General features: G+C 36.8%; 1 protein-coding gene across 4 annotated transcripts in view; it reads right to left on the bottom strand.

Annotated features, from left to right (window-relative positions):
• The window catches only part of LOC129725096 (potassium voltage-gated channel subfamily KQT member 1-like), a 612,086-nt gene that overhangs the window by 455,067 nt on the left and 130,906 nt on the right, over positions 1–26,113 (bottom strand). The window lies entirely within an intron of this gene.

Raw genomic sequence — 26,113 nt, 5'->3', positions numbered from 1 at the left:
ACAGGCTATAGCGTGCAATATTGTTTTTTTGTACTTAATTTCATTTTTTGATGACATGAACCAAATTCCAAATGCAGCAACTTTTACTCCTGCTTAAGTGAATAATTGCCTTCGTTCTTTCGGAGTCATTGTCGAAAGTATTCTTACCCTGCTTGATAGCATGCTGGTCTTTCTGAATAAATTTACGACAAAACAATACGATAATGATGCATCATTCCTCTATTCCGGCGCCAGTGAGTAATTGCATTTCCGTTGCAATGTTTCTCGACTGCACACTGAAGGATGGTATGAGAATGAGAATTTTGTAAGCGAAAAGCTTTTAAGTGTGATGAAACATCATTAATTATTGGGACGTATTCTAACCTAATTTGTCCGAAATGAGACAAGCACCGGCGAAATGGCTAAAAACGAGTGCGGAGTGTAGAACGAGGTCCGGCAGCCGACAGCCAAAGTGAAAACTCTTGAATTATTGAACGTGCCGTATGCCGGTATAGAGAGTGCTACAGCGAAGGGTATAACTAACGATGTTAGATTTCGGTCGGGAAGTTTGAGTAGGGTGAAATCAAAACTCAAAACTAATAAACAACTTTTGGGGTAAAATTTCCTCATATCATGTCATATACGATTTTAGAAAGCTTGGTTAGTTCTGTGTACAGTTGGTTACCCACATAGGGGACTTATCAGTAAATAACTGCTATCGAATAAAACAGCAAAGTTTACCACGCCAGTCCACATCAACCATTCAACCATTGACGCTAATACAAATATTACAAATGCAAATAATCACAAGTGAAAGTATCTTTGTATTAACAAGTCAAACTTTTGTATCTGACGAGTAAATAGTAAAACATATGTCTTTTCTATTGCAATTGAACAATCTGCCGAAAACTTTGCTTTGAGCTTAAGATGGGTGTCAACCATCGCAATGGTTGGTATTTGTTTAAAATGCTGTTGACAAGATATTGTAGCTCAGTTATTTGCTCTAGTAAAATCACTGCACCAATTTCATTAGTATAATCCTTTCATTCACTGCAGAACATAAATCTGTGACTATCAAGTAATTAACCCTCTAGTGTCCAGTGCCGCTTTTAGACGGTCTTCAATTGAACCTCTCAAAAGCTCTAACAAAAACTTAAAAAATGTTTATAAAGCTTCATAGTGATTTTTTCGAAGTCCGTCTAAAATTTGATTTGAGCACTAAAGGGTTAATACTGACAACTAAAACTTTCTAAACTATCTTTTCTGCAGTAGTCGACGACTCCAGATCCTCCTGTTTCACTTCTAGTGAAATACTCTTTTGCTCGTACCTTTCGTTGCAAACAAAACATACTTGCAGGCGCGTGATTCGACAGGTAACGCTTGTAGCAGCAGCCATGAATAATATCCACAACACTTTTCATAGCTCATGCTGTTTATCATTTTCATCATGATATTATGAGTCATGTTTGTGATTCTATCAGAATAAAAGCTTCATGGTTTCATGGCTTTTTACTTGAAAACGGGAACGCAATTCAATCGTAGCTCTACGATACGCGAGTGATGCCAAAATGCATAAGGTTTGATACATTCAGAATCCGGAATCACTGTTCAAAATGTAAAGCTGTGGTTATAGTAGACGTATCTGAAAATTTTTGACAGCAAATTGTTTGGAAAAAATTGCTTCTTTCGACGGGAAAAATTTCACGTGATTCCGTTTTGACTTGGAAAAAATGTATAGAATGTAAACCGAGAGAAGAAATTTGATTTTAGACATCAAAATCAATAATGCGGCATGATCAAATACTAAACCGCTGAAAGTTGCTGAATCAATCTTGTATGACATGCTGAAACGTTCCTGTGAACGTACAACTGACATTCAGATGGACCAACGATAGGACGGCTTTTAGATTACGACATCACCAAAAAAACACAATTATATCCAATAATATTTTAATTTGTATACAAAGGGCTTTGATAAGAGCTCCGTACTGAAAATTTCACTTGCTGTCACTTACGTCAATTTAACAGAATACGGCATACAGCAGAAACGCGGTCAACATCACAATAGATCAACCTTTCTTGTCTTGAATGAGCAGCCCAAAAAGGAAAGAATAAAGAAAGTTGTCGTAATTTCCATGCCTGAAAGCAACCAAACAATGCGGTGAAGCAAAATCTAGTGGCCAAAAGACCCGCTCGAGAGTTGTACAAAAAGGTTAGAAAGAAGTGTGGATAGTAGGGAGGGGAATCGTTACACTGATAGGCATAAATAAAAGCCCACCTTGAGTGTTAGAAACATTTCACGATTTCTGGACTTTTATATAAAAATCTGCAGCCGTCAATCCACACGATTGTTTGTTATTTATCACTTTTTCAGATAATTAACGAGTTTTGTCATTTTTGTTGGATTTTGTTTACTCCATTGCATGACTTCTTGAATGTGTGCAAAAATGCGTTGACAAAAACAAAAGCCCACTCCCAAAAAATTATATGGAAATCACTGGAAATCTTTGAGTAACTCGTCGTTTTCACATGTTATGACAGCTAGGGCTGTGCGATATTATTTACAATCACTCAGTGGTTCAGTTGACGCGATAAAAACAAAGTGTTGTTCACATTGGCACATAAAAGTTGATTTTTGTTGTTTGCACAAAGAGTTTTCATCAAAATTAAAATGGGTGGGAAAAAAATCAGCATGCAAGTCCAAAATCTAGTAGATCACGACCATTTCGCAGCGGAAGATTACAGAGAACTTTGGAATAAGCCGGGGAGCAGTCTGTAAAATTGTGCAGAAGCATAATACTTACGGTTCGCTTGCTGACACATCCCGAAGAGGCCGTCGTCGGAAGACCGATAGCTGGACGGATCAACGAATCATCCGGGAAGTGAAGAAATCTCCAAAAATATCGGTCAAAGTGATTCAGGAAAACCTTTTGTTGGCTGTTTCGACTAGATCCGAACGCCGTAGACTAGCTGAGCATGGAATAAAGAGCAAATTCACAAAAAAAAACAAATAACGTTCCGCAATCCTACATCATTCTTTCGCCACAATCTTTCATGCCGCTTCTTGTTGAAATGCTCAAATTTCGATTCCTCAGTCCAAAGTACTTTTTTCCAAACGTCTTCGGTTTTGTTCACATGTTTCCGTGCAAATTCCAACCGTTTTAATTAATTTTGCTTGCTAATGATTAGACTTTTTTTGTGAATCTGCTCTTGAGTCCATGCTCAACTAATCTGCGGCGTATGGTTCTAGCCTAAACCGCCAACAAGAGGTTTTCCTGAATCACTTTGACCGATATTTTTGGAGATTTCTTCACTTCCCGGATGATTCGTTGATCCGTCCAGCTATCGGTCTTCCGACGACGGCCTCTTCGGGATGTGTCAGCAAGCGAACCGTAAGTATTATGCTTCTGCACAATTTTACAGACTGCTCCCCGGCTTATTCCAAACTTCTCTGCAATCTTCCGCTGCGAAATGGTCGTGATCTACTAGATTTTGGACTTACATGCTGATTTTTATCCCACCCATTTTAATTTTGATGAAAACTCTTTGTGCAAACAACAAAAATCGACTTTTATGTGCCAATGTGAACAACACTTTGTTTATATCGCGTCAACTGAGCCACTGAGTGATTGTAAATAATATCGCACAGCCCTAGCTGTCATAACATGTGAAAACGACGAGTTACTCAAAGATTTCCATATAATTTTTTGGGAGTGGGCTTTTATTTCTGTCAACGCATTTTTGCACACATTCAAGAAGTCATGTAATGGAGCAAACAAAATCCAACAAAAATGACAAAACTCGTTAATTATCTGAAAAAGTGATAAATAACAAACAATATTGTGAAATACCGGCTGCAGATTTCTATATAAAAGTCCAGAAATCGAGAAATGTTTCTAAATTCACAAGGTGGGCTTTTATTTATGCATATCACTGTATATGGAAAAAAACGAAACTTGATAGCAGAAAGCCAGAACCAGGTTTTTTAGTTCTATTTGGAGCCCCAAACAATACTAAATTTATCAGAAGTCGATTGGTTTAGTCTCCGTTTGGCGCATTGCATTTCAAATTAATATGGAGATTTGTCTAGTCTAGTCTAGTCTACACTAACACAGCCAGTACTTGAAAGGATCATGGAAAATGATATCCATCATTTAAAAAAATGATTTCCATACATTTTTCTTGTCAACGGCCAGGCCTACTGTGTAGCGCAATATAATACAATATAATCTAAGATCGGGGACAATCCGTACCAACCGATCCGTATGTAAGAAGTAATATACCTAATTCGGTGGGAGTGATAAAGCTAAGAAAGTACACTCCTTTGTTGGCCAATCTCCTGGGATGGAACATAAGTATTTCCTCCTTATGTTCGGGTTACAAAACCAAGGATATAGCGCCTTTACTCGCTTTCAAATTAATATGGAGATTCGTGTGGAAAAACTAACGTTTTTGCATTTTCCTTTCTAAAGAACTCAAAGTGGCTCAAATTATAGGTTTCATAACTTCAAATGGTAGGTTTTTTGATGCCTAACAATTTGGCCGAAGACATCAAAAGCTAGGGTGTCCCAAAAAAATACTGGAGATGTTTAAAGTTGAGTATGTCGAAATTTATGTTGCAAATCATTTTTCCTGCCAACACTGCCAGTGTACCGGCGTTAGTCAGATTTCCATCAGAAGTAACCTTTGAAAAGGGATACCATCTGGTCAGAGGTAAAAATCAGGACATCTATTTTTTCGGCACAAATTTGATCCAAATTATTTTTATTCTGGTTCAAACTGGTGGTATGTGATTTGCACTTCAAAATGCTATTCGGTTGTTAATTTATTCAACATGTATCTCGAACGATCCAATTTTATCAAGCAACTTCGAAGTTTTAGGAATTTGTATGTCCCCGAAGAATTCAGCACACGCAAACTGTTTAAATTAAATATAAAAATTATCAAATGTTTAACACTATTCACTTTACTCAGGCTTAACCAAAGAAATAATTTACGCAGTGAGCGTTGTGTGGTCAGGTATCAAGATTTATCAGAATAATTCACATTATTGAACATGTATAACATGATCTCCCAGATATTTTAAATTCTGCATTATAGATTTTTCCAGATTTTGGGACCGATCACAAGAAACGAGGCGAGCAATTTGCCTCGCATAGAGTCACTGACGAGCAAAATGTTGTATTAGGAAACGCGAGTGAAACTTGGCTGGTGACAGTTGAGTGGAGCAGTTTCGCAGACGAGCTACTCGTCCGAGATCCAACCGACTCACCATCTGTCATATCTAAATTGGCCAGGCGAGTAACTCGCTGCTCACCTCGTTGACTGTAATAGGCCCCTTTATTTCTTTAGCCCGCAAAACGGTCATCACTTCAAATTTTACAATTTTACCTCATAAAATGTTACTTTAAGAATTTTATCGGAGAAAAATGTCCTTTTGTTTTGATTTTTACCAGCGACGAATTCGAACTGGCAACCAGAAATGAAAAAAAAAATATTGGGCAATCTCCAACAATTTCTAATATCAGGCAACATTCACGTTTCTGTTAAAAACTCACCGACTTGTGCCTTGAAATATGAGCTTGGTGATTGAAGATAATTGCATGTCTCTTGAAAATCATGACAAGTGCTAGAATATGAAAAATAAATCAGGACGCTCAAATATGATCTCAAAATCAGGACATGTCCTGCTAAATCAGGACGGATGGTATCCCTACCTTTGAAACACGTTGTAGATTCTACCTACGCCTAGAATATTGAACTGAGTTTTTTTGTTTGGTCCAGCTGAGTGTATAAACTCTTTACGACAGGTTTTTTTCTGATGGGAATCCTACTTGCGCCGGTACATTGGTAATGTTGGCAGAAAACAAAATTTTCTGCATTAAAATCGATATATTCAACTTTGAACATCTATAGCTCTTCTTAGGTACATCCTAGATCTTCAGAGCCTTCTGCAAAGTTGTTAGGCATCTAAAATACTATACTTTTACATAATGTAGTGCATCATTAGATCATTATTGAGCGCTCTAGATAGGTAAATGCAAAAAGTAGGTTTTCCCATATAAATTTTCATACAAATTTGAAATGCAATGCGCCAAGCGGAGACAAAACCAATCGACTTCCGGTAAGTTTAGGATGGTTTGGGGTCCCAAAAGGAACCAAAAAAACTTGGTTCTGGAAAATCGATCACTTTTCCCCACCCTAGTGGATAGGGTTGCGAAAGCCGTATGAAAAAAAAACCTTACCGCATTTCAGGAACCGACCATGTATATTTTGTTCATTGGGCCAAAATATAACCTGTTCAAAATTTCAACTAAATCGGAAGAGTGTCATGTCATAAAACTCTCAAAGGTTTAATTTTTTTACCCTCGCAAATTTCCGAAGGATGGAGTGCATGCAATTAGGAAATTCGAGAAAAATTTTCAATGCCAAATGATTTTAAAAAGTATAAAACGTCGAAATTTGGTGTTATCTCAAATAAAACTGACGGAAATCAACCTTGGGACTTATCCGTTTCTTGGGTAACCGAGGGCTTAACAAATAACGTTCAATTACGACAGCCTGTCTTATGTCAATGTATTTCTTGCAAAAGGTTTGGGAATACACCTGATTGAGATTAATCAATTTGATGCTGTGAAGCAGTAAATTTCAATTATTATCCTATTTCCACTTTTTTTTTATTAAATTGAATGACTTCGAAAAAAAGCGTTGGTTAATTTACTGGAACAGAGTATTAGGTAGAATACCACTTTACCGTTAAAACAAAACAGCGTGGGTGGAGCTGAATCCAGCTCGACTAGATTAAATTTTTATTAGAGGCAAAAACAGGTTTTTACTGCTTTAATAGGAAATATGTAGACGTCCTTAAAAGAACGGTTGGTTTTAGTTTTTACCGAATTATGCATTATTTTTGAGAGTAGAATAGCTTTGATGTTCGGCAGAACCACCTCCCTGGGCAATATTAACGCCGAATAAAAGCTTGTGCTATTCCCCGTCATTACGGATTGCCAACTGAAAATGATGCGGAATTATTCTCGGTTCATTATTATCCCTAACTTTTGCGATAAAAAATGAACTTTTTTCGGATGGTGGTAAACGAATAACTGAGACAGATAATTGAGTTTCATAAATTTCTCATGAAAAGCAATTATGTTAGCTTACTAACAATAAAAAAATTCTAGGGTCTTGCGGGCGGCCTTACGGTAGTTTATCGCATTCTTCAAGGCGAACAAAGTCGCAGATTTAGCTGCAATTCAGTACACCCTAGGGATCATCGAAAAAATGCCCACGGACCATTATTTCATCTTTACGGATAGTCTCAGTTCCATTGAGGCTCTCCGATCGATGAAAGATGTTAAGCACTCTCCGTATTTCCTGGGGAAAATACGGGAACATCTGAGTGCTTTATCCGAAAAATCGTTTCAGATTACCTTAGTGTGGGTCCCTTCTCACTGCTCGATACCGGGCAATGAGAAAGCGGACTCGTTGGCTAAGGTGGGCGCTACAAACGGTGAAATTTATGAAAGACCAATTGCTTTTAATGAATTTTTTGCATTTGTACGTCAGAATACGATCATCAGTTGGCAAAATTCTTGGACCAGAGGGGAACTGGGAAGGTGGTTACATTCCATTATACCCAAGGTATCGACGAATCCGTGGTTCAAGGGGTTGGATGTAAGTCGAGATTTCATTTGCGTGATGTCTCGGCTTATGTCCAATCACTATAGATTTGATGCGCATCTTCGTCGTATTGGGCTCGGAGAAAGCGGTATCTGTGCCTGTGGTGAAGGTTATCACGACATAGAGCACGTTGTTTGGTCATGCCCTGTCCACCGTGACGCCAGGTCTAAATTAGTAGCTTCCCTTCAGGCCGGAGGTAGACGGCCAGCTGTTCCTGTTCGTGATGTCTTGGCGAACCGTGACATACCCTACATGACCCTTATATACATTTTCCTAAAATCCATCCATGCCCCAGTCTAGTCCCGTTCTCCTCCGTCTACACCCAACAAAACGACAAGAACATGTTTGAACCTTAAGCAGAGGTTTTGGAATCAACAACTGCACCCCACACGAATTCACCAGGACCTGAGAACCCGAGGCCTTCAGTGATATCTTGGCTCAGCGGCACATACCATAGGCCACTTGAACACCAGCGAACAACAACAACGAACCATAACCAGCAACTAGCCCCCGCACAGTACCTTCAGGACCCGAGAATTACAAGCCCCTCTTCCAGCTCATGACATCGTGGCTCAGCAGAACAAATCCATACATGCTGCATATTCATGGCCATTCGAAGAGCATCAGACGACCATCAAACTACAAAACAGTGATTGAAAAATACATCCTAGTTTTAAGATAGACTTAATTTCAGCTCGTAGTCGGCAGCGAGGATAAAAAATTTGCTTTAAGATTTTAAGTCTTCAGATATAATTCGCGCTTTAAACATTAAATTGTATTTGTGCCGTGTCAAATAAATGATATGAGAAAAAAAAAGGCGAACAAAAACATGCGTGTAGGTAAGTTTTTGATTTCTTTCTTCGTTTTATTTATCAATTCCTCCTCAGTTTTCGTGACAAAATTGTTGGTAAAGATCCTACGCTTCAGGTTTGCCCAGAAATCCGCGATGGAACGCAACTTGGGGTCGTTGGGCGGGTTCGCTTATTTGGGTACCACATCGATATTCAGCCGCTTCATCTACTCCAACGATTGCTTCAAGTAATGGACCGATGCCAAATATGGCCAAAACACCTCATCTTCAGCCTTATGGTATTTCTTGATGAACGACCCAACTTCCGACAGGCACTTTGTATTATAAATTTCACCGGTCACGGTCAGTCTGGAGCGAAAAAAGAGCGGCTTTGACATCCCCTTATCGCTGATTGTCAGCCACAGCAGCACCACCTTGGGGAACTTGTCGTGTGAAATGAACTTCACCTCGGTGCACACTTCCTTTGTGGTGGAAGTAAAAAACGAAGTGCCCTGCCAGTTTTCGCCATCCAGGGTAACAGAGGTCTCGTTGTCCATCACCACCGCCACGTCGCAATTGGCCGGGACTTGACCATCTTATTCAGGCGCTGCCGCTGCGTCATTGCCTGCAGCTCCGAGATCAGTGGACGGGACTGCAGCTTCCTGACTGTAATGTATTCTGATTTTTGGCATAAAGGTTTGAACCCTTCTCGTAATTTTATGACGATTTGATCTTAATCTTTCGAGGCACGCAAAGAAAAAAAAAATAAATGAAGAGTCAGTCTTGTTCAATACTGCAATCTGTCAACAAGTGTTTTTTAAAGTATATCACAGCCCGCGTGAAGGACTTGTAGAAATACTCTATCTCTACAATTTGTCCAAACATTGTATTGTTGAAATCGCCATAGGTACAGTGTAAAAGCCAGGCAAAGCTTATAAAACCGGAAGAGCTGCTCTTTTGATCCCTCCGAAAATAAAACAACTCTGGTTATGGAACTATTGCAATTTCAACATAACAATTTTTTTCAAAACATTTATTTGACACGGCACAATACAAATTAATGTTTAATGGAGCCAATTTAAGGACATCAACATAACAATGTTCAGATAAATTTTAAAGATAGAGTGTCTCTACAAGTGCTTCCTATATGACTTTTTCGAATTCTGTCTCCTTGACAAAATATAGCCTATTGAGCATTCAAAGAGCAAAAGAGCGAAACCAAGCATGCATGTATATCCATGTTCGCCAGGTACTTTTTCATTGTTTGGCCGGTTGCACCGACTTCGCAGCAAAGCGCACGCAGCGATGTAACTACCTACTTTTCACTCGGTCTTTCTCTTCAGGGTCGTCGGTCGTCCGGAAGCGGGCTTTCTTTCAATACTAAGATTGTTGTCCAATAGCACTAAGATGTTGAAGAAGCCGGTGTCCACGAGCTGCCGCACGATGCCCTTTTTCGACGCGACGGGGTATTGTTCCTTGAACGCGCACACTTCTGAACGGAGTAGCTTCACTGTTTTCGTCATCATGGTTGGAGTTCGACTGATAGAGCTGTCATTTTTTTCTGCTGATTCATAGATCACTATGATTGATGCTGTATGGGTAGTTTCGTCAGTGCATGTGTAGATAAACCCTTGAAAAATCGGCTATTTCTGTCCTTTTTCAGCGCAAACATTAGCAGCGTTCCCTGTCAATTCCAACATTTCTGCAGCAATATGCTCCATTACGACTGCTAGATCGACAGGTACTCCAGCACCACCGCACATAATTTCCATTATGCAGCAGACGATAAATTGGACCTACCGTTTAGTATGAAATGAACAGGACTTTGTGTTTTTCTTGACTTTGTTTGCTTTATCTCGACTATATAATTTGAGCAGTTCTACAAAAAAATGTCCTAGTTTTAATTCTTTGTTTTATTGTCAATTGTAAAAAATAGATTTAAAAAATGAACTTTTTTAGACAACTAATTTTTAGTTTTTTTTTTAACTTGAAAATTTCTTTTTTTAGAGTGTATATATTTTTCGGAAAGATAAAATTATTATCTTCAACTTCACTGCAGACGTCACACCGATTAAACAAACCTCTTCAGCTCTATAATTTATTGTAACAATTAATACCTTTCCAACAAAGCTATTTTAAATAGCTACTTAAAAATGAGTCGTGTTTCGAAGAACAAAATCAAAAGCACTAAATGGCATTTTTACCTACACAAATGCCTATGCGAAGTTTTAGCCAAATCAAAAATGGTCAATTAAATTGGTTTCCGTTTTTTTTTTTCTAAGAAATTGCACATTTAACTTGTGACGATGAACAAAACTGCTACCTGCATGGTGACACACTACAAGCAAGCAAACAACAGATATTACCAGTGAGCAAACGCTACCAGCACACTCCTAACTAATTACTAGCAGTGCCCAAAAGGCTGAAAGCGAATCATCAACATATCCGGACGTGTTCATGAACTTTTCTAACATTAGCAAAGCTTTCGAAAATAGATAATTTTCGTGACGTTCTCGATGTTAACGGTTTTTCAACTTGCACTCCTATGTTGCAGTAAGACGTAAATTCACGTCAAAAATGGTCGGATTTTTAAAATTTGAATTTCGATCGACCAAATGCTCATAAATGGCGAAAAGTGCGTAAAAATAGATTTTGGACAGCCTGAAATTGTGCACCACAGAGATTGTGTTTCCAGCAAATTTAAGTATGTTTTCACTCATAGACTCTTGATTGAAGTTCTTGAGTTGGCAAGGGATTTGCAGGTGTGGCCAGAAAATCAAAGATATCATTACAAACAAGACATGGCACACTGAGAAAAACGAAACCTGGATTCCTAATCATTGATCGCCGCTGGGCTGGCAACCCGAAATATGGCATTTCTTATGTAAAATTGGTCAATAAATCGATTAGTGAAAGTTTCATCCTGTGAAGGGCACGAAATAAGGTCTAGATTCCCGAAAGCGCGCTGATATATGGTGAAAAGGGATAAAATAGACCCTTTCCCCTGTCCTGCACAGGATGGAATTTTCATCAATCGATTTAATAAAAAATGCTTTATTCCAAATTGCCAGCCCAGCGGCGGACAGTTAGTGGCAATTTGGGTTCCGCTTTGCCCAGTGTGCGTAGGTTGGAAAAGATTGATGTTAACCATTCAATAAATCTCTGTTTTCCGGTTGCTGACAAAATTTCAGAAGAGTCAACTAGAAATACACTTAAAACGCAGGTTCAAGTTACGGTACATCGTTTTTTTTAGTTAAAATATCTGAAATGCTCAAAACATTTCAAATTTTTAGAAAAATCTTTTGAAACTTCGCAACCGCTTTTGCAAATATTATCCGATTTTGAAATCTCAGATGACATAATTATTGTGTATAGTTTAACACTGAAAAAAATGTGCCACACACGAAAAACAATATTAAAATAAGATGTAAAACTTACGTTGACGCAGAGCTATATTAGACTAATTTCAACAGAATGAAACCACAGAAATAATTCAAAAAACACAACACTGAAACTTTATATTCATGATGAGTGCTCGGTTAACGATGTACCACAATCGTACACTTCTTTTTGGATACTTCTCACATTTCTTATCATGACTGCTACAAATAGATTCACATACATTTTCCTGCTGAGTAATAATTTTTGAAAGTATTAAGTCACCAATGTTGACATACTAACAACAAAAATCGATTGGCAATCGGCTCGACTGGCACACATTTCCGAACGATATTGAACTCGACAGCTGATCGGAAGACAAAAATTAGGATTCATTTATTATAATAGTTTTCATCCTTCAGTTCGTTCAAAACGTACTACCGGGTTCGTGTTCAAAACTCCCCGAAACACAGCATAAACATTCGAATACTACATGTCAGATATGTACGTGCAGTAGTCAAAAAGACGATTGCTTAGGGGTACGAAAAATAATAAGAGACATGTTGCATTGAAACAATTCCGACAAAAAAGGATAAATTTAGGTTGTATCAGTCGGTATAGCGCGCGCCTAAATGGAACGATGGTATTACAAAAGAAACTGGTTTATTTGCGGAACAATGATATAACAGAAACTAATCTATTTGCGGTTAACTGATGTTATCAACTGTCTATCAACAGAACAAAAAATATTGATAACTTGATTGAAGTCAATTGTTATTGTTAGCCCAATAATTTTCGCCAATACAAGTAAATGGACTGCGCTTAAAAAAGACAACATTTTAAAAAAACACAAAAGGTTACCCACTTTTCTCAAAAGCCAATTTCGTCCAGGCGCTTGTCCTGATAAATGTTTCTGACGTGAGAAGAACGATGATAGCTTCATGCTTCATACTTTCCATATATCTTGTCGTCAGCATTGTTTTCTTTTGTCGACATACAGCATTATTTTCTTAGAGGGAAAAGAAAACAATACCGTATAGGGGTAAACAGGGTAAGACCGCCCTGCGGGGTAAGACCGCCCACCGTAGTTTTACTACCAAGTTATAAAATAATTGAAAAAATTCTTTAACGTGTCTATTACAGTATAATTACATAACATTTTGCACGTTTTTCTGTTTTGATAGTGCACGAACGGTCGCAGAAATAATCAAAAACAACCTTTCAGCTGGCAACCAGTCAATGCGCTATTGTTTTGCGGCAACGGGACTTAAGGTTTTTCAGTCTAAAAATCTATTGTTTTGTTCGTGAATATACGTTGTATCACTTGCCTGAATCTATCTTCTTTCGGAAATATAGAAGGCCGTGAGTAATCTTGTAATTTTGACTACTTTTTCGGTCAAATATGAAAATGTTCCACTGGGGGTGAAGTCGCCCACTATACAAGGGGTAAAACCGCCACGAATCCAACTGCTTGTTGTTTTACTTCAAGACCCAAATGCCTCGAAACTACAAAGGGAATATTTACAGGATCAGTAAAGCAACTTCAAGCCACATAAGACATCGATGTTAACCGACCATTTTCGATTTGGTTTAAGCTTTTCTAGTAATATATTTTAACAAGACTTATTTTTGAAAAAAGTAAACCTGTGTTCATGGTGTTAATGAACCAAAATAATTTTAGAGCCAGGACGGTGTGTTTGATAGGTATGACGTCTCCGGCAGAATTGAAAATAGTAGTTTTTTACTTTCGAAAAAAGTACACACTCTAAAAAAATTTAAAGAAAAAATATAGAAATAGAATTAAAAATATATTTATTTTTCAAATTTTTTTGAAAAAACATGTTTTTGCCTGTAAAATCTACAAAAGGTATGCTAAAATTTTATGGTTGTTGGATCATGGAGTAATAGAAATATTAATAGCTCAATTTTTGTGAAGAATTTTTTTTTTGACTGTTTTTGGTGTATAGATTTCACAGTGTATATTTCATTTAAAAAGAAAAAAAATACCATCTACAACTTTGTCAGAGACACTATACCGATAGAATCAACCGTTTCGGCCCTAAAAATATTGTTTATCCTCAAAAAATAGTGGGCGATCTTACCCCGCTGGTGGGCGGGCTTACCCCGCATGAAAAAGATCAGAACATTTTCAATGAATTTTTAAAATTAAAAAAAAAGCTGGAAAATAAACAAAAATATTTCAGTTCTTATTTTTTAAATGCGGGTATTGAATAGAAGAACCACTTAGCGAAGAAAAAATGAAATTGCAGCCGCAACTTTTTTTTCTATAAACAGAATTGCTTAAGGGGGCGGTCTTACCATGCTTACCCCTACTTGACAAACATGAACTCTGGTTTCCCTCAGAATTCATTGGCAATTTAAACTGTCAAGTCTTGCAACATATGCTGGTTGACTTTTCCATTTGTCCAAACCCATTTAATTTCCACTTGGACTCGGCACGTGAGAATGCACCTACAAAATAGATGAACTGGAAAAGTTATACATTCAGCTCTTAATCGTAAACGAACCGCTCCTTGATTCAAGTTACATTGAAGAACCTCATACTCGGAATGTAATTCATGTACAACCACAAATAAATACACATAATGTCTGCCAGTATTCCTGGAAACGATCAATACAAAGCCCAAGTCATTGCGAGTCAAAGTCTTACAAGCCATCGCCTGCAGATACTGCTTCTTTGAGGCCACGTGTAATCGGTGACTTGTTGTGAGAAAGTATGACTTCCACCAGCGGATGGGGATCGACACTGAACGGAAATTGGAAAATAAACTCTTCCGCGAAATCACTCAAAAGAGTGTTGGGTAGGGATGGGAAGCTGAAAATATGTATAACAGAACAGCAGGTTCGGTTGCTGAACGAAAGAAGCCGAATTTGGCTTCTGTGAAAGTCTTTTGGTATTTTTTTATTTACTTTCATTCAATCGCAAATTTGAAAGTCTAAAAACACAAGCAAATCTGCCTAGCAGTATGATCTGGCCTTTGTCATTTGAGCTTTATAATTTGTTTGAATAATTGGCTCATACACACATTATTATTTTTTTATAATTTTTACACGACGTTTAAACTAAAAGTACTATTATAACGGTGAATCACTAAATAACTAGACCTCTTAGTTGACTTGAAAAAGTTCCTGAAAAGGGAAAAGTGAAGCACAAAGCCTTACATACACATATATACTCACATACAGAAAATACCCAGTACCCGATTTGCTTCGAGTTGTAAATGACTTTCGAACTGTTGGGCCTCTTTCAGAATTTCGGTTTTTAAAGTGATTGTTATACCTTTCTCGGAGAGAGGCAGGATTCTGAAGCGACTTTTAAAGTTTCCCGGAGGTTGCTTCAATTTACTATTTCCAGAATAACGAACTAATACAAAGGTATGGAACCAGTTTAAGCAGCTTATGAAGCCTTCTGTTCATTGAGATGAAATACTCGAAATGTGTAGTACTTATCTTCAAATTATAAAACTGCCTTGGCGAACATTTTCAACAATCAATTGAAGTTCCCAGCCGAGGAAGACTATTTCAACAACACAAAACGTATTTTGAGCAGTTTTCATCTATTTTGAGGTGGGGTTTCGTCAGTACCCATAAAATGGCTCCGATGTTGGTTGATTTTTCGATTAATGTTTATTCAATGAGTGGTATTTTCTATATTTATAAGACAGCTAGTCAATCAGATTTTTTTTCCTTTCATTGAAACTCTCGAAATTTATCAAAACTCAGGAGTTTTAACCCCATTTTCTTTGACTAACGAAAATAGTCCACCTTCTTGTTCCTGACACTAGTTGCAAAACTTCGACAGATGATCTACAGTCATCCCAGTATTATGGGCCAACCAAAATTATGGGTCAGTCTACACTTTATATTGGTTTCTAACATATTTCAATAACCTTAAATAGTCAAATTTAATCAGTGAACGTGAACAACGTTCACCAAACTAAAATTTGACTATTACAAGTTATTGACATACGTTAGAAACCAATACAAAGTGTGTTGGCCCATAATACTGGTTGACCCATAATACTGGGATGACTGTATGTTAAGAAAGATGCAAATGCAGAGAAGCTATTATAGGCACCATTCAAGTTGAAACTTCTGTACTGTACATATATCAGCAGAAATCCTGTCTCAAGTCATATCAACATGACACACACATCCGTACTGAGTATCAGCTTTCTGAACGACAATATGAATATATTTTCTACACTGTGTGCCCTTTTTTAACCATGTACAACCAACAATAACGATATTCCACATCATTTGTAAGCTGAAAGAAAGCTTAGCATTCTCTACTCTTTGTAGCCCACATTTTTTTTCTGTTCTGTTTGATGTGCAAGCACCTGAGCTGAAGACGTCTTAAATAACAGGTAGTGTAAAGGCACACTGATCCTGCTACAGCTTCAAGGGCCAGCAGTAGTGGTTTCGTAAAAAAATGCTATGTGTGAACCTTCAATGTACCTACACATTCGGCATGTGATCTTCAAGGAAATCGCGATAGTAACCGTATAATAAGGACCATAACGAATTCACTTACTTTTGTGCAATTGATCCATATTCTACAGATGAAACTAACTAAGCATAAAATGTACTAGAATTATTATTACCGATTGTCAAGCAAGGCAGTTCAAAGTAACATTGGACAATTTTAATATACTTTCATTGAATTTCAGATTTAGCTGATGTGCTGATGTTGTAAATATGTCATTTTGTGCTAATAGTACTTTTTTGAATCACGACTAACTTTTTAATCAAAACTTGTGTAAAAATGGTCTGGAGGAGTAGCAAAGACAAATAAATCTGAGATTGGATAGCAGATTTCAAACATTTATTAGATGTTTGACACCATTTCTAATCATCTATTCTTTTACCAGGGTCACCATTAGAACATTGATTGTTAGACTATAACGTCAGTTGAATTCAAGGCTGGCACAACTCAAAATGATGAGATTTAATGGCAAACGATGCTAAATACTATTAAGTTCCATCTTACAAAGACCGGTTGCAAAATTAGAAAAAAGCCAGAGTTATAAACAGATGTACCTTTATAGCTCAAATCCAAAGTATCATTAGAGAGATGAAATAAATGAGACTTCAACTCGTACAACTTGCTCCTAATATACACATAATAGACCCAAAAGTTTCAATGTGAATGGGAAGCCTTAGAATTTAAAGTTTTCATGGAAGTGAAAATAGAAATTTTGGACAATATTTTTCGAACACAATTTGCTCTTAGCAATCGCAATAGCAATAGCATTCAACTGACGATATGTGGTTTCCACACAATTTCAGTCTTGATCTTATTCCAGTGGAGCTCTGTCTTTGTGTGGTAACACTTTTCGCCGTAGAGTGTAGTTGGGAATGGACCTCCTATTCTTTTTTGAAGCTACGATGCGAGCTGATTCAAAAGAAACTGTGGTCATCACTTGTTCTAGAAAACTTCCCAGAACTTGATTTAGCAAACACTCTCGTAATTTAATTGAATTAGTTTTTCAAGAAACAGTTCATGTGTTTTATAGGGTAACTATCAGAAGTCTTTAAAAAAAATAATGAGCCCTTGAAAGTACAATTCTTGCAAAATTCTTATTTTGCCTGTAATGAAAATTAGAAATTTTACAAAACATTTTATCTAACAGTTCAACAGAGCACTCACGCTGTTTTGTTTTGACGGCGAACCCACTTCTAGTCAATTAAAAATCGCATGTCTTCAGGTTACCAATCATTCAACCCTGGAAAGTTGATCTGCGTTAATTTGACTCGTCGCTTTTTTATAGGGTGGCAACATAGAAGTGATACACGTATACAGTCAGTTTTCAGTTTCGCTCGTAAGAAAAGTGCAATGTATTTAAATAGAGAACAAATACGGGTCTTACACCTACAAAGATTGTCTAACATCGAGATCAGGAGGAAGCTGTCACATCTGAATTTAAGCAGATTATTTGTCTATAGAACCATCACGTGTTTCAAGGATACAGGCACGGTCGTTCCCAAAAAGAAACCTGGTAAAGAACGGTTCGGACTCCAGCGGTCATCAAGACAGTGAAGGAACGTTTCCGGCCCATTTGGCAAGATAAATGACGTGTGAAATGAACATGAGCCACACTCCCATGCAAAATGATATCAAAAAAGGCCTTGGATATTCATCTTTTAAGAAGCAGAAAATTCACGGATTAACTTGTTAAAATATGTCCGATAGAGTTGCTAGATATCGTTTGTTGCTGAAGACGCACGCAGGTCACAACATTAGTTTTTCGGACGAAAAGTTGTTTACTCTGGACGCAACTTTGAACAAACAAAATGACCGTGTTTATGGAGCATGTCTTCGTGATATACCAGCCGATAAAAAAGCAATTGAGCGATATCAAAATGCGTCACCATTACTATTCATTGACAGGGGCGTGAAAATAAACAACTAGTACTACTTGTAACACGTTATCAAAAAACCATTGGCATCCTTGCGCTCAAATGCTTTTTGATAGAGACAATATTTGAGTTCAACAGGATTCAGCTCTAGCGCTTAAGGCATTGATCGTTCAGGATTTGGGCATTTGAGTTTGGACACATTTTAAAACCGTTTGGTGAAGATTTGGGACGAAATGCCGAACGAAGTTGTGTGTGTGGCTTGCAATGACTTCGAAAAGCGTCTACGGGCCGTTCTCAAACACAAAGGCGAAAGATTTGAACTGAACTCAGTACATTATAATTATCTTACTTATAGATATTATTGAAATCGATTCTGAAAAGAAAGTTTTATGCCATATGTAAATAAAGTGTATCACTTTCACGTTGCCACCCTGTACTAACATACGTTGTTTTTTCTCAATAAAAAGAAATGAAAACCTGAATTCTAGTGTTTGTTATGAGCAGTTCCACAAAAAATGTCCCAGTTTTAATATTTTTTTAAACTGTTGTTTTTTACTTGTCTGAAACTTAGCATAGACGTTTCTTTAGGCAAAAAATGCCACTTTGTACAATTGGTTAAATTTTTTGGTACACAACTAATTTTTGAGGAGCTTTTAAAAAATGGTATTGCGGTAAAGTATTGATGATTACAAATATTTTTTGAGCCAAAACAGTTTGTTTTATCGCTGTTTTGTCTCTTCGAAAAAGTATATACTCTAAAAAATTATTTATTTTTTTGAAAAAAAGGCCAAAATTAAAATTCAATTATCTAAAAAAGCTCATATTTTAAAAATCTGATTCTTTTACGAAACAACAAAAGATTATCTAAACAATAAAACCGGTCCGATCATGGAGAAATCTAAAAAAGAAGTTATAATTTTTTGAAAAGAAAAAAAAAATTTTTTTCCTCGGGGTACATTTTTGCCGTGCTGATTGCTGACGAACTAAACCAACCTGTTGGATGTGTTGGATGAATAAAGTTTTATTTATCCCGTACCCTTCGCTAAGCTTCGTTAGATAATTGATTAATAGTTTGTTCTTTTTTCCTCTCAGGAAAAATCTTTCTTTCGAGGTGAATATTTTTTTTAGAAAGACAAAATTATTTGAGGCAGACAGTGTGTGCAGCTGGGAAAGTGAAAAATAAGCGACCTGAAAATATGATACACACTTGGAAAAATATACCGCATCGGGACGGAACTAGAACCCGCAATCTCCTTATCTCCGGCATGGTGTTTTGACCAATTAAACTACTGGGACGGTGGTACTGCGGTAGTTTCATACAAATTACAGAAAATGTATGACTGGACTAATCCGAAGGGTAGGGATATATCTGGATTAACCAGTAATGAGGATGTGGTTTATAGACAGCCTCTATACACATAGTGGCGTCTCCAGGTTTTTCAGAAAGGGAAAACGTTGGGGCATAAAGCCTCAGAAGACTTTTCTTTTCCATTTTTATTAGTCATTCACCATTGTATATTATTTGTATAGCAAAAGTGTATCAATTTTTATTACATTCCATAAGTAATATCAGTCATCATATTTCATTGTATATTTCCATCTGGAAACTACTATCCTACATTTCTCATGCTTTTAGTCATCAATAAATGTAAAAAATGTATGTCTTTCTGTGTACGCTGTTATAATTTTATCGTGAATGTTAATTTCGCACACTGCACCGATCATTATCGCTTGGCACAAAATCATTCCCAAAGAGCTCCAGTTTAGAAAAACATTATTTTTTTAATCAAGACAGATTCAATACATAATATGTCTTCAACACATTGGAAAAGACGTCATAACGTACCATTTAAGTTGATGTAATTTCTTGATCGGGTTGGTTTACATGGGACATTTTTTGGCTACGTTACTTGCGCGTATTTTTCGGCCTGTACTTTGAAACTTCATTTAAGGAAAACAGCTCACTAATATTATCTATATTCCGTTTAAAATTGTGAATAAAAATGTCATGTTTTATATAGTATTGAATTTAAGGTATTAGATTCAAGAAAACTTGAGTAGTTTCATTACAAGCATTTCCCGTTTTGGCGCAATATCATCCCGGCAGACGGTACGTTTTAATTATTGGAATAATGAAACGACGTTATGCTTAGTTTCTCTCAGCTTTTGTCCTTTTCCATCATTCTGTTTTCAACGTGTATGCAATTCTGTGCTTTCATATTTTATCATATTTCATACCTATTTTTTTCTTTTTGGCCTCTATTCAATTAACCTGACTTTTTTTCTCATCAAGAAGGCATTCCTTTAATCTTGCTTCAATTCAGAACATAAAAACCAGTAAAAGAAACGAAAATTCAACATAGGGGAACTGCTCCATTATTCATCTCAGCCCGTATATTCATCTCATTCAACATGTAACAATTGAACACAATTGAACAACAGGAAAAAAACGCACATTTTCTTCTTGAACCAATCTGCTAATCCATGGAATGGATTCTTCTTAGTTCACTTTAGATTCCTCATAAAGTATAATCCTCAAAAACTCACTTAAAAGCACTAAATTTGATATTATAGTCGGGCATCTGCACTCGAAAACTTATTTAATTCAATCATCTAGCTCAGAAAACAAAATCCGCGCATCGCACTGTGGTCCAGAAATGAAAAAAGGTGGTCAAAAGTCATTTTCTCATAAACGTTACATTTTAGAGCAATACTGTCTTCGGGAAAGTTTTAGAGTAAAATAAGACCCTTCTTTGAACATTAACAGATCCGTGATGAATCCCCCTACAAGTGAGATAAAAAGAATAATTTCTCGAAAAATCAATATTTTTTATCGCTGTCTTCGACAAAGTTTTTCAAAGTAACATAACAAAAAACTTTGTTGAAAACACTAGGTAGCTATTTCTCAATCTTACTGAGCTATCGGATTATGTTCAATTATGTTTTAAAAAAAGGGTTTTTGGCGTTAAAATTCATATTCTATACCACTATACCTTTGAAATTCGCACTGAACTTTTAAAACAACATCAGACCTTTATTTTTCATATGTTACAGCAGACTTTATTTTATGATAATTAGGTTTTTATCAATTTTTCCTGCCAAAAAAATTACTTTTGCCAAGTCATTTTCGATTTTCTGCCGTTTCCCAACACATCCCACGGCAAGATTACCACCAATTGAAATGTCCATGTGCTCTGCACACACGGCAGTTAAAATTTCTTGCAGAAATTTGCACAAACTTATGAAATCATGGAGCAAAACAACTTTAACGTAAGTTCATTTATGTCTCGTTGATTAATAGCGGATCTTTATTGGGAAAAACATAGCAAGCTTTGCATTTTTACCTATTGATGCATCTTTTGAAGTATAATCGATGTATGTAAACACGTGGTTTTTGAAAATTCAAATTTTAGCTCAAATATTCCCGAATAGGTGCACCGCTCATATAATTTATCTTTAGTAGGCAACAATAATAATAAGTTATTGTTTACATGCATTGATAATAATTCAAAAGCTGCACCAAAACGTAAAAATGCAAAGCTTGCTATGTTTTTTCCAACAATGATCCGCTATTGATCAACGTGACATAAATAAACTTACGTTAAAGTTGTTTTGCTCCATGATTTCATAAGTTTCTGCAAACTTCTGCAAGAAATTTTAGCTGCCGTGTGTGCAGAGCACATGGACATTTCAATTGGTGGTAATTTTGCCGTGGGATATGTTGGGAAACGGCAGAAAATCGAAAATGACTTATCAAAAGTATTCTTTTTGGCAGGAAAAATTGATAAAAACCTAAATATCATAAAATAAAGTCTGCTGTAACATATGAAAAATAAAGGTCTGATGTTGTTTTAAAAGTTCAGTGCGAATTTCAAAGGTATAGTGGTATAAAATATGAATTTTAACGGCAAAAACTTTTTTTTAAACATAATTGAACATAATTCGATAGCTCAGTAAGATTGAGAAATAGCTATCTAGTGTCTTCAGCAAAGTTTTTTGTTATGTTATTTTTAAAAACTTTGTCGAAGACAGCGAAAAAAAAATATTGATTTTTAGAGAAATTATTCTTTTTTATCTCACTTGTATGGGGATTCATTACGGATCTGTTAATGTTCAAAGATGGGTCTTATTTTACTCTAAAACTTTCCCGAAGACAGTATTGCTCTAAAATGTAACGTTTATGAGAAAATGACTTTTGACCACCTTTTTTCGTTTCTAGACCACAGTGCATCGTGCTACACGGCTACAATGGGACTCGTTCAGCAGCCAACCAAAGTTTTTTCATCACTAGCGGACACTTTTTATTTTAATCACTAAACAAAATCACTCACTACACTAAGAATACTTTTATATTTGAAATGTTCACCTCAATTTTCCAAAAACAAGCTTGAATTAGCAGAAATATATGAGATGAATTCCTATAATTCCTAAATTTCAACTGAATGTATTCTCATCTGTTTTCACTGCGTTGAAGAAAATCAAAAGTTGCCAAATCAGTTTCTGTTAATACGAAAAAATGATACTGAAAATGTTGAATTATTCCGAAATGATTGACATAAATCTACAGCACTGTAGTGGTTACCTAGGTTACCAATTTTGCACGTAAACAACTGCAGCGGATATCTAGGTAACCTACTACGACGGGCTGCGGCTACGTTCATTCATGATAATGTGTTTCATTCATGATTAACAGTGTGATGAATATGGGGGCGTCGTGAGATGAATAATTGAGCAGTGATTCAAGTTTTGAGATGGATATGGAAGCGTTGTGAAAAATAATTTGTTCCACAAAACTCAGGATAAATCTAGCTAATTTTACTGTATATGCAATGCTTAACGATTCCGTAAGAGCCCGTAAGCATATTTAGTTTATTTGTTCAATGATTTCGTGAAATTATGGTGTTTATTCTGTGCATTCATTGTGAGTATCGGCCTAATGAAATGAATAATGGAGCAGTTCCCCTATATAAATTATTGTCAAACTCTTCGATAATGGAAATACTTTCAAAAGAAAATCTGATTCCGGACGAAAATGCACTTAGCAAGAGAGCAAAGTTCGAGCGAAATTGAGGGCGGAAACGCCTGATCGGTCGGCGAAATCATATCGTGAGCTGGGCAATAAATATCAGATTGATCAAAAAATGGTGGAAAAGTATCTGTATGATATGGGTTTAAAACTTGGAATATAAGTACCTTGAAAACGACAAAGTTTTTCCTATGAGGTTTGTTAATGAGTAACATTACATGAATAGGAATCAAAGAAATAGTTATCGGTTTCCGTTATACTCTACTAGTATAACGGAAACCGATAACTATTTCTTTGATTTCTCAATCACTCTGCTAAGACGCTCGGTATAGATTTTCTAAATTACATGAATAAACAAACCAGTATAGAAAAATAAGTTACGCAAGATTTTTATTTGGAATAGTAAGTTTGTTCGGATTGTTCTCCTCATACGTTACTGAAAGATTTCCAAATAAATAATCTAGTAAAAATAACGACGATCGGGTGAAAATGAAACCAAATTTCGAAATTCGAGCAAAATTCAGGAAAGTTTGCTCTGTCTCTCACAGCCGGTTCTATACTGAAAGATTTCTCGGAAGTAGGATCCACTGGTTCATGAATTATTATTTTTTTCCCAATGGGACACTAACCATATACGCGATAATAGAATGCGCGAATACATGTCTGGAAAGAAATTACCGCAGCACTTAAAGCGCTTAATTTTCTTTTTTGCCACTCTTAACTAGTGTGGCAATGGATCCTATATAATCCGACAGCAGGCTAAGAAGAACCAGGTTAATTTATACTGGGACTCAGCCACTGTGGAATCGAAAAAAATGAGGAGGCTGACTCACTAGCTAGACAAGGGTCATTCACTAATCTTGTTGGTCCAGAACCTTTTTGTGGAGTTAAAAGCTAAACCTCGGAGCACCTTCTCAGCGAATTAATATAACGCAATATAACGCGTGGGTTAATATAACGCAGATTGCGTAACTTTGGTATGAGAAACGTAGAACCTGCCGATAGTTGAAGACAAAGTCATGGTAAGGTGATAAAGTCCATACGTAGTGCATTGCCTAACTGCGATAAATGCTGCATTGCACATTTACATCAAGAACATCAACTCGCACTCAAACAAAGTTAAGGCATACCACAATAGATCAAATAAGGGTCGCAATGGTTCAGGCTCTTAAAGGGAATAATGAATTATTAGTTATAAGAATAATGAAAGCAAAGCAAAGCCTTGGTGCTACATCACGTATCGAAACTTGACCTTCTAGACTTCGCAGCCAACTGTCTAATGTACAGGGCAATTGCGGGGCTAGCGCTACGATCCTACTGACACCAACAGTTCCACCAACAGCTGGGACTCGAACCTACGACGACTGCCTTGTTAGGCCGGTGTCGTACCTCAAGACCAGCTGGAAGGTCAATACAGGGAATTCAGCTATATAAAAAAACATTACACGTACATATAAATGGAAAATTTTATAATAAATTTACAAACACACAAGATAAAAGCAATTGTTGCCGTTCCAGATAATTTTGAACATCGTACAATGTCTGCCTACCGGTTTTCCCGTTATTACAATTATACGAACACAAACACTATCGTTGGGGGTAAATATTAACCATATGTTATTTTAAAGCACAACCATTCTCGATTAGTGCTACATTCGGATGTCATTATAGGAAGCAATGTTTTCCATTAATTTCTGCGCAAAACATATCAGCTAATAAAAACCGATGCAGCTGCTGAACGCTCCGTCGGACTCACGTGCTCCGGTTGCTGCCTTCACTGTCGCATACCGGTACAATTCATACATTTCACTCCGCAGTGCGCCTGAAGGATAACCCGGGGCCTCACGTACCACAATGTGCTATGCTCTTCCTTTGACGTGTACCGGCAATGACTGGTGCCATGATAGTACATGTTGCATCGGGTAGTTTGTGCTGCCGTGATGAACGATCCAACTCGAAAGGTAGGAAAATGCTTGGTCCATCGCACATGTTCAACTGATGATGAAGGCACATCTTGCAATGTGTTTTTCTGACGTTAATACAACAGGTACAAGCGGAAAACAGCTGTGCGTTTATGATGCCGATTGAGGCTTCCCTGCCTTAACGAGCGGAACCTTATTACGCGAGTGTTAAATCTATTTCAGCGGCTCTCAGTGACACACTAACTGAACATGCATACATTAATAGCTTTTTGCCGATAAATTAAGGTCCAGCTTTAAATCACTTAAACTAATAAATGGCTAAAGGCAATTGTATATTTTAAAGTTCTGTCGTTCCACTTGCTATCGCAGCAGAAATCCCTTGATTTGCATCCAACAAAAACAGTTCCATCCCCGTTCAGATCAGGATGAAAAGTCAAATACAGAATAGAATCCATTAATAAGACAACATCTACAGTGGAACGTCTACCGAAGACGTAAAACCAGTTTCTCCGATAAAACGAAAGTTTGTGCAAAATACAAAGTCACACAGCAAAGCCCACTTAATCATGGACCATGCCGGTTATCTTCAGCATACGTACCGAAGCGAGCACACCCTCAACAAAACAGAACTTGTGACAACGACCGAGCCTCATTATTGAAATAACACCCCAAGTAAGTCACAAAACACACGTAGTACGTGCTAAGCCAGCAGAATATCCTGCTAAATACCGTACAATTTATGCTTTTGTTTTTCATTTTTTCGTATGTCAACCACCTTACGAATTGCCCTTTCCCATTGTTCCAGCCAGCATACGAAAATTAAAATATTCCAGGTACTTAAGAATTCTATACGCAAATAATCTATTCATTAGTTTCCAGCTGTGGAAGGAAAATTTAATTAAAATTATGTTAAATTGCACCAAAAAGTTGGTGATTCGAACAAATCTAGTAAACTAC

This window comes from Wyeomyia smithii, chromosome 2, assembly GCF_029784165.1.
Source record: "Wyeomyia smithii strain HCP4-BCI-WySm-NY-G18 chromosome 2, ASM2978416v1, whole genome shotgun sequence".
In the NCBI taxonomy this organism is placed as follows: domain Eukaryota; kingdom Metazoa; phylum Arthropoda; class Insecta; order Diptera; family Culicidae; genus Wyeomyia; species Wyeomyia smithii.
The sequence above is the reverse complement of the archived record's forward strand: the minus strand, read 5'-3'. Positions and strand labels throughout refer to the sequence as shown.